The sequence below is a fragment of the Physeter macrocephalus genome, chromosome 6, assembly GCF_002837175.3.
Source record: "Physeter macrocephalus isolate SW-GA chromosome 6, ASM283717v5, whole genome shotgun sequence".
Taxonomy (NCBI): domain Eukaryota; kingdom Metazoa; phylum Chordata; class Mammalia; order Artiodactyla; family Physeteridae; genus Physeter; species Physeter macrocephalus.
In genome coordinates, this window is record NC_041219.1 from 6292519 (window position 1) to 6301085 (window position 8567).

The 8567-nt window shown below is 42.8% G+C and overlaps 1 protein-coding gene and 1 long non-coding RNA gene across 3 annotated transcripts in view; one reads left to right on the forward strand and one right to left on the reverse strand.

Annotated features, from left to right (window-relative positions):
* The window catches only part of MYRFL (myelin regulatory factor like), a 128108-nt gene extending 127721 nt beyond the window's left edge, over window positions 1–387 (forward strand). Inside the window, exon 26 of the mRNA XM_055085208.1 lies at window positions 95–387. The gene's annotated coding sequence lies outside the window, so the exon portion shown is untranslated. The remainder of the gene's footprint in view (window positions 1–94) is intronic.
* Window positions 1–4109, reverse strand: part of LOC114486412 (uncharacterized) — a 60282-nt gene extending 56173 nt beyond the window's left edge. Inside the window, exons 1-2 of one of the 2 annotated variants that reach the window (XR_008617541.1) lie at window positions 4048–4109; window positions 2851–2968 (exon numbers count right to left, since the gene is read on the reverse strand). This is a non-coding gene — a long non-coding RNA (uncharacterized lncRNA). Of the gene's footprint in view, window positions 1–2850; window positions 3359–4047 lie in introns of those variants that run through there. The other variant, XR_008617540.1, reaches the window with a different exon arrangement.
* Window positions 4110–8567: the final 4458 nt, after the last annotated feature.

Consider the following 8567-nt stretch of genomic DNA (forward strand, 5'->3'; position numbering starts at 1 on the left):
TAGCCATAAAACAAAGTCAAGGACCTTTAGTTTCTATTGATAATTATCAGGCTATTGATAATATCCTGAGACATATTCTTGAATTGCTTTGCAGATACTAAAACCCCCATCAGGTGGAAGAAGTTAATTGCACGCTGACCACCAGCACGTAAACCCCAGACTGGTTGGAACCAGAAGGTTGATGGTTGAGATTCCCGAAACATCACCTTGTTACCTCATCATCAACCAATCAGAGAATTGCGCGCAAGCCGATCAAGCACCCTGCAACCCTCTCCCTCACACTGTCTTTAAACACCCTTCTCTAAAATTCATTGGGGAGTTTGGATCTTTGAGCATAAGCTGCTCCTTCTCCTTGATTGGAGATAAACCCTGCAATAAATGCTGTACTTTCCTTCACCACAACTGTTGTCAGTAGATTGGCTTTGCTTCAACGTCAGGTGAATGGACCCAAGTTTGGTTCAGTAACAAGCATATGAATTCAACAGTGAGACAATTCAGTCAATAGCATTACATCACTTTACCCTTTGGAAATTTTTTCCTTTCTTCACAACTCTTTGAAGTTTGCAGAAGACCACCAACACAGATAATGACCCACCAAAAAGGCACTAACATGTTAATGGCTCTGGTAAGTGATACACTTACTAGGCCCTGTGAGCTGATAGGATTTATTAGAGTCCATTTAGTCATAATACAGAATAGAGGGCAGAGGGACAGACATGAGGGGAATCTCCTGTCACCAGCCACTAAGTTACATCTATTTATATTGCACCAGGGCTTAACAGCTCACTTAAGAATGTTAAATATCAACCTCACTCTGAGGAACACTTCAGGAAAAACTTCACTTGGCAAAGCTAAAAGTGTTTTGGTTTTCATTTCTTCAAGGACATATGTGATTGATTTTTGTGTCTGATTCTAAAGAGCCGGTTGAGCTCTTAAGAAGCATCCAAGGATTTAAAATCTAGTGCATTTTTGATGAGTGGTTGTTTAAAGCTTGCAGAAGCACAGCTTCAGAAACCTCCAGTTTACCAACAGTGTTCCATATACGGCTCCCTCTTTTCTTGGCTGGATTCTGTGAATGGAGAAAGTCTGTCAATTCTTAGGATGTATTATTGGAGGAAGGGATGGATGCCAAAGATCACAATCTCAATCCTTCAATTTCTTCATGGCCCCATACAAATATAAACAAGATCACATTTTAGAAAGACTCTTGATAACATGTCTTTGCCAGAGTTGAATTCTCAAGCCATTTTTAGCTGCACCAGTCTGACCTCCTGTTTAAATGCAGAATAACTGAGAAAAGAACTAGACTCAGAGCCAGGAAACTTCTTGGTCCTGGTCCTGGCTTGATAACTCGCCATTGGTGTCATCTTGGATACTTTATTTCACTTCCCCAGTTGCAAAATTGGATCCATAATAGTCCTGCCTACACTAAGGATTACTGTGGACCCTACATGAGATATTTATGTAAAACCTCTTTGTAAAGTGGAAAGTGTACGAGAATCATTAACAATGGTCCCTGGAAAGACATTATTTTGAAAGAGTAAGTAAGTAATTCTCACTTCCTTTAATGAGCTTCAGTCCATCATACTTAGAGTAAGTTACTTACATTTCCATCTGCCATCTTCTTCAACTGGAAATCATGTAGCACACAACGGATGCTCAATCAACATTTGTTAAATGAAAGGTGAGTAAATAGAAACGTTGCCTCTCATTTACCAGGGAGTATGGCAAGATGACATACTGAAACAGATTTGAATTCCTCTCACTCTTTCATCGTGATATTTTTTGCTATTATTTGGAATAATAGAGTGTTATTATTTTCTTCTCCCAGCACATCTAAAACATCCCTAAATGACTTCCAATAGAAACTAGAAAGTCAAATGGTCTATTGTCTGTTAGAGGATTCCAGACCCTAATAGTCCATTATGGCTTATTATTCATCATTTATATTTATACTTCTGCATTTTATTCTGTACAGCACAACTATGTAAGTATCTAAATTAATTGCAGATTAATTGTAAAGTCTTTAATGAGTGTTTCATACTGTATCCAAACATTGAATGAATTATGACAGTAATTAAACTGCTGTAGTCTTCCCCTGAAGTGAGTTGTTAAGATCTCAAGTTTCTCATCCTATACAATTATGGAAAAACATTTCCTTTTAGTGTAGGTATTCTTGGCTCTTAGGAGCAGTCTCTGGAATTATCTACTGTAGAGAAGCTACTCAAGATTATGTCAAGAAGAAAAAGGTTCTTAGTCACTTCATGGAGGGCTATTTACCTCTAAGAAAACACTCCAGTATAGATGATCTTCCACATATTCAACCCCCGAGCTCTGTAACAGTTTGCTCATTTTCACTCTCACTCTCTCACTCACTTTAACATCTGTGGAGAACTTTCTATTGCCAGACTCTGAGTACAGTGCTGAGGCACAAGAGAAGCCTGGCATCCTTCCTGACCTTTCTGAGGCATCCACTGTCTGGTGGACTAGCCAGATAGCCATCACACAATATGAAAAGTGCCGTAACTGTGACATTGACATTGTGCTGGGAGAGTACAGGGAAGGGGTGATACATCCTGCCTCTCAGGTAAATGAGAAAGACGATTAGAGGGAGGAAAAAGAGAGGCTTCAAGCAGGAAGAGATATCTGACCTATTTGGATTTAAAAGGATGATAAGTATTCTGTGTGTGTGTGTGTGTGTGTGTGTGTGTGTGTGTGTGTGTGTGTGTGTGTTTAAACAGAGCAATGGAAAAAAGGTAGCAGTTACATAGGAATCAATTTTTTCTAAGAAAGAAGCTGCTTTTAAATGCACCAGGAACTGCTAAGTGAATAATTAACGCCTCCACCCACCTGAGCCAGCTCTTCTGCTAGCTTTGCTTACGGGAGAGGCACTCCTCTTTCTGAAAGACACCTCTTCTCTTTTTCGGCTCCAAGAGCTGGTCATCTGTCCCAGAAGATTCAAGGAAAACTGTGGGAAAGGCAAAACAAGTTGGGTGGGGCAAGGGATGACTCAGGGAACTGGCGATGAGACTTTGGATGAGGAGGCTGAGCCTCAGGACAGTGACTGACTCATCCACAGCTACCGCTTGCACTCTCTCTGTGGTGGAGGCTTGATAAACATTTGTGCAGTGGGCAAGGGCCAGCCATATGTCACAAATGCCCACAAGTCTTTTGGTCACTCCGCCCCCGCCACCTTTTTTTTTGTGGTATGCGGGCCTCTCACTGTTGTGGCCTCTCCCGTTGCGGAGCACAGGCTCCGGACGCGCAGGCTCAGCGGCCATGGCTCACGGGCCCAGCCGCTCTGTGGCATGTGCGATCTTCCCGGACCGGGGCACGAACCCAGTTCCCCTGCATCGGCAGGCGGACTCCCAACCACTTCGCCACCAGGGAAGCCCCTGACTTCTCATTTTTAAGTCTCAGGTGCTCATGCTCATGGTATCTCCCAGAATGCCTTCCTCCTTATTTTGGTTGTAGCACCCACCGATTTTCTTTTTGCAGTTACCTTGCCCAGCTTTCAGTCCCTGTGAATCAGGTGAGGTTGACACCATTCCCTCACTCCAGAGAAGAACCCAAGCCTGAGCAAAGAAAATATTGCATTCCCTTGGCAACCGCAACTGGTTTAGTGGTAAGCATGTGACCCAAATCAGGCCCACCGGAACCACCGGAAGTCTGGTTGGAGCTATAAGCAAAGAGGTATTCTCCATGGGAGTTGTTAAGCTGGCAGGAGTAAGCCTGGAGCCGCTGGGGCCTCTCAGCATCATGGTGGACTGCTCGCCTGAGAATGAGGCTAACACAAAGGGAACTGGAGCTGAGATAGGAGGACAGATTTCCAAGCCTGAAATCTGCTCCCCTTTCCTCTGTCCCCTTCCGTGGATGTAGCACTTAGGTGGTCTAACACATTTCCACTTTGCTTTAGTAGATTAAATTTGGATTCTGCCACATAGCCAAAAGAACTGTGATGAATCTCAGCCCTAATCAGGATGACTCCAGATCCTGATACCTTATTTATGAGCGTGTTGGTCACTTTCAGGGTTTGGAAGGTGGTACCTGGAGCTGCTCTTGCCTGGAAGGCCAGGCTGCTTATCCATTCCTCCTTTCCCTAATGGCTGCTATGTCCTAGGTGACAATCAAAGACAAAATTAATCTCATATTTGTATGATGCTTTCCATGTTATGATCTTACAATTATTTCTCTTTTTTTTTTTTGCAAGCAACAAAAACTTAAAGGAACTAAACTAAAACTATAACAGTGGGTTTATTATATTAGAATATAGAAGAATTACACACCAAATGTAGGGAGTAAATTTGAGCTGAGCTTTATGGGAACTAGAGAGTTACTAGAAGTTTCTCCCACCGTCTCTCCTCTTTTGGGGAATGCACAGCATCTTGCCTGTTTCTCTCTGAAAGGCCACTTCATTGTTTTTTCTACAGGCCAGCTTCTCTGTCCACTCATTTGCTTGCACCCATTATAGCTACTCCTAAATGTAATCTCAGACCCCAAGTCTCCATCAACTTCCAGCTTGGCTCTCCAGGGCTAAATGACTCAGTCTCTCAAATTTCAAATTCCTGTGAAAGAGACTCTGACTGGTCCAGCCTGGCTCAGCTGTCCACTGGCATCTAATCAGCTGAGGCCAGGTAAGAGGGTCGTGTGGGATGTAGGGCTGCCCCTTTTAGGCTGGAGGTAGTGGTGGATAGGTTCTCTAAGTAGGGAATGTGGGAGGGAAGGAAATTATATCTTCAGTTAAACCTCTTTGTCTCATTTGATTCCCATATTTCTGACAGATAGAAATGATTCTCATCCCCCATTTAACGTAACTATGGATCTTGAAGAATGCACTGTTATCCATTAATGAAGAAGTGAGCACGAATGAGAATTCTATTAGGAAAAGTTCAACAGAAAACACAGCTGGAGAATGGTGGACCCTGTGCTCCTGGCATCCGTGTGGCTTATCAGCCGCTGTGGTGGTTTTAGCAGTAGTTGAGGTGGCTGAAAATCTGATTTTTTTCTTCAAGTGACAGTATTATAGTACTATCATTTTTCGTATGATGCATTTTATTTATTATTTTATTATCATTTTTTAATTGTGCTAAAATTGGCATATAATATTTTACTGGAGATAAGCAATGCCAATCTGTCCAGAGAAGAGAGAATCAAAAATAAAATTGAATCTGACAAAAAACTTTATAAGTCTGAGTAGTAAATGCTGCCAACTGAATACTGGTATTTTGTTAAAAGTTCCCCATTTGGGCCTTCTGTGAGCACGGATGGCTGAATCTCAGATTTATAGCTCATTCTTCCACAAACTTGGACTATTCTGTCCTTTGTTTCCCATATCCCACCAGTCTTGGGCTGGGGAGAGGGAGGCAAAAGTTCATTGTATTTCTTTGTCTCTGATGTGACCTGCTGTGCAGGACTCGCCCCCCCACCCCCAATCTCACCCCTCTTAAATTCAATCTTAAATAGTTCTCAGAGTCCCTGAGGGTATGCCATTCGCGCAAAGTGGTCATCCTTTAGTTGTGATGTGACAGCTGCCATTCTCCTTTTCTCTTTTGTGGTACACCTTGGTGAGTTATCTTGGTCACTACCACTGCCAAATTTAGTGGCTCGCCCACTGATACCACAGACGGCCATTGAAGGTTCTGCTGTTACTGGCCATCAGTGTCTGCACCTCGACAGCCTCTGCCAAGCCTGTGTTGAGAGCTCTGTCTGCCACCACTGCCACCGGAGTTCTTGTCTTCCATAGAACCTGTGCTGAGGTAGATTTTTTTGGGCAGCCTCCTCTTCTGAGAACTCAGTCTTGACTGAAATCACGTGGCTCAGGGGATGATCTGAAAGTTGGACTTTATTAAAAACACTTCCTAGGAGGCTACTTTTTGTCCTAGAACCAAACTTGTGGATCTCTACTTGCTTTCCCTGGGATAAGCCCCTTTGTGTCTCATTTAAAAGACCCTGGGCACTCACCCCATGGCCAGAGATGCTTGAATCGTAGGTGAATGTAGATTTCAGAACAGAATGTAAATAAATATATGCGAATGTATGGGCACCTTCTGACAGACTTTCAGAAGTCTGTTATTGAATAGTGCTATATATATATATAATCCTACCTCTGAGGTAGAGTAAAATCAACTCATGTAGAAGCTTTTTGGAAGTGCAAATGTGTCCCGGGAGACACAGCTCTCCCATGTTCTGGGCCCGGGAGGATCTCGATGGCCAAGTCCTCCCAGGCAACTCTCCATGACTTACACCAGATAATCGCTGCTCAAGGAGAGGACGCTACTGGCCCTGCCAATGTGCTTGCTTCCATTTTCTTTTGTGGTAAGAGCTAAAACAAACAATTTGGAATTGTATAACTCCTGAGGAGCACATAATCCCAACTGGGATATTCTCCAGTTGAGACTTTCTCCAACTGGGAGATTTTTCCCTCCCCTGATCCACTTCTATTCAGCAGAGATCTCCAGCCTTTCAAGTTTTAGAACAATGCACAATTATTTAAGTCTGTGCACTAATACTTCATTAATGCATTTTAGTTTGTCATTCATGTCTTAGTCATAGACTTTCTGGAAAAGACTGTTTCTTAAACCAAATTTAGGACATCTAAATTTTGCACTTTTGAAATGCAAAAAAAAAAAATTTGCCAATAGTGATTTACAAATTATGACATTTTGACAGATTATTAAAATTTGTGTGTTCACTTGGTTAATATTTGACCAGGGAAATGGAAGATGGAGAAGATGATAACAGTGATGATTAAAGAAGTAACAGTGATGCCTGTGTGCATCTATACATATAAAATGGAGCTAAGCTAGTGCAAGGGAGGAAAAAAAGTTTTTCTTGACGCTTTTAGGGTCCCTGGCTGAGTCTGAAAATTAAACCGACAAAGACAAAGAGGAGAAAAGCATACCAATGTATTTAGTACACATTTTACATGATATGGGAGCCTTCATAAGGAAATGACCTGAAGAAATAGTTAAACCTGAGTATTTTTATGCTGGGTTTGATGAAGAGTGAACACTTGAAGAGAAATATTTTAGGTCAAAGAACATGAGGTAACTGTAGTAAACTGGGGGAAACTTAGTGAGACTTGTTTGTTCAGATTCTTCTGCTGGTGTCACTTTGTTTTCTGAGATAAGGATGCTCCTTTCCTTAGGGTGTAGGAAGGGTGCCTCTCACATGGGGTTCTTGTGCCAGTGTTTCAGAGGAGAAAGAAGGACAGCGGCGGAGTGGGGAGAAGTCCTGTTGGGCTGTTTTCTCAAATTCCTTCCGCTTAAAATATTCAATATCCCAAAGTGCTATGTTTTGGGGTAGCATATCCTGAACCTCCTAACTAGTCAAACATCAGGGAGTCCTTATATTCTATCTATCCAACCCCCCGTCTCCTAGCAGTTTCACAATTAAAGATCTCTTAACAGGTAGGGAGCTGATAGAGTTTTCAACCCAGTTTAACATGTTCAACCCTGTTACATGTCTCCCATACACAAAAGGGATCTAGTAAAAGACAAATTTATGACAAGAAGCCCTCCCACTCTGAGTTGCTTCCTTTACCTGCTGCTCTCAGGGACCCTGAGCAGGAAAGATCAGCATCCACTTCAACTCCACTTTGGCTGCTACTCCCCTTCAGTCTCATATTTAACAACCTTTCCCAGGGCTGAGACGGTTATGAATATGTGGGTTTGCATTTTATTGGTTCTCCTAACTCAAAAATGGCCAAGGATTTTACAAGGCAATGTCTCTCTCAGGTGGTCCTTTCCTGAGCAAATGGAACTGCTCTCTAGGAATAACCTGCTTGGTCATATGGGTGGCAACTGTAGCCCCACACCGGGCACACTCATCAGGGCCCAGGAAAGGAGGATGTAGAAGCCTTTGAGAAGACCCAGTCCTTGAAATTTGGCCGTATTATATTTCATTGGTGGTATATGTAAGGAAAACAGAGCCCCAAATTGCAACAGGCTACATTTATTTGGTGCCTTAGAGCAGAGCTTCTCAAATTTAATGTGCTTATGACTAACCTGGGGAGCCTGTTGAAATACAGATTCTGACTCAGTAGATCTGGGGTCGGGGCCTGAGATCCGCATTTCTAACAAACTCCTGAGTGATGCTGAAGCTGCCGGTCTGTGGCACCACTTTGAGTAGCAAGTCTTTAAAGTTTGCTACGTACTCTCCTTGTCATCCCATTCAATCCTCATGACAAGCCTGTGAGGTACTTGACACATCCCCATTTTACAGAAGTGGAGGCAGGTTCAGTGAGGTAAACACACTTGCCCAGGGTTGTACAGCCATTCAATCATCGAAAGCCAAGTCCTGTGCTTTTCTTCCCACATGACTGGGGCTCCTCTGCATACCTCAGCTCTTGGCCCATAAGGTTGCTTAGGGAAATTACATATCAAGTCTTCCCATTTCAGAGAGCTGGTTCAGCAGTACACAGCTATGTATAATCCCAGTCCTTGTATCCTGTTAGATCTGCTCCTTTATGTTGCCTGTTAGCATGTTTTGGTTGGTGATTCTGTCATCCAACATACTTGCTATCCCTCTTCACTTTATACTGTATCCACAGGTAGGTACAAAATTCC